Raw genomic sequence first — 589 nt, forward strand, 5'->3', positions numbered from 1 at the left:
CGTACTGCCGGGGGTTGTTAAATTTTTGTTTGATTTTGTAAGTTATTAGGGCGGAGCCGACGGTGGCGGGAATGGGGACGACCGTGAACCACCCACGATTCTGAGTAACAAAAAAATGGGAAAAGCTCAGTTGCAGAGTCCCATGGGCACAAGCAAGGCCTCATGGATGTCAAAGTGCCTGGGGGTTCAGGGCTGCCTCGGTGGCCCACGTTCAAAGGCCTCTCCGGTGGTTTTTTGCACAGGGACGCTTTAGGGGCAGCAGTAAGGCCACAAGGGGTGGGAAATGGGGTCCCCGTCCGTCCGGAAGCTTCGTGGTCCAGCAAGCTCATTGCCAAGTGTGGTGGCGGCTCCCACCTCCCCTTCTCCAGCCCCGGGCCTGAGGGAAGGAGGAAGGAGGAGCCAGGAGCACCCTGCAGGGTTCGGCGTTTGGAGATTGTGGCGTTCTGCCTTCCGAAGGAGGCTAGCGCGAAGATTTCTTTTCTTTTTTGTTTTTGAGTCAGAAGGAGGCTAGCGCGAAGAATTTCTTTTCTTTTTTTGTTTTTGAGTCAGAGTCTCACTCTGTTGCCCAGGCTGGAGTGCAGTGGCACAC

Source organism: Carlito syrichta, unplaced genomic scaffold (assembly GCF_000164805.1).
Source record: "Carlito syrichta isolate Samal-C Ts95f unplaced genomic scaffold, Tarsius_syrichta-2.0.1 Scaffold302301, whole genome shotgun sequence".
In the NCBI taxonomy this organism is placed as follows: domain Eukaryota; kingdom Metazoa; phylum Chordata; class Mammalia; order Primates; family Tarsiidae; genus Carlito; species Carlito syrichta.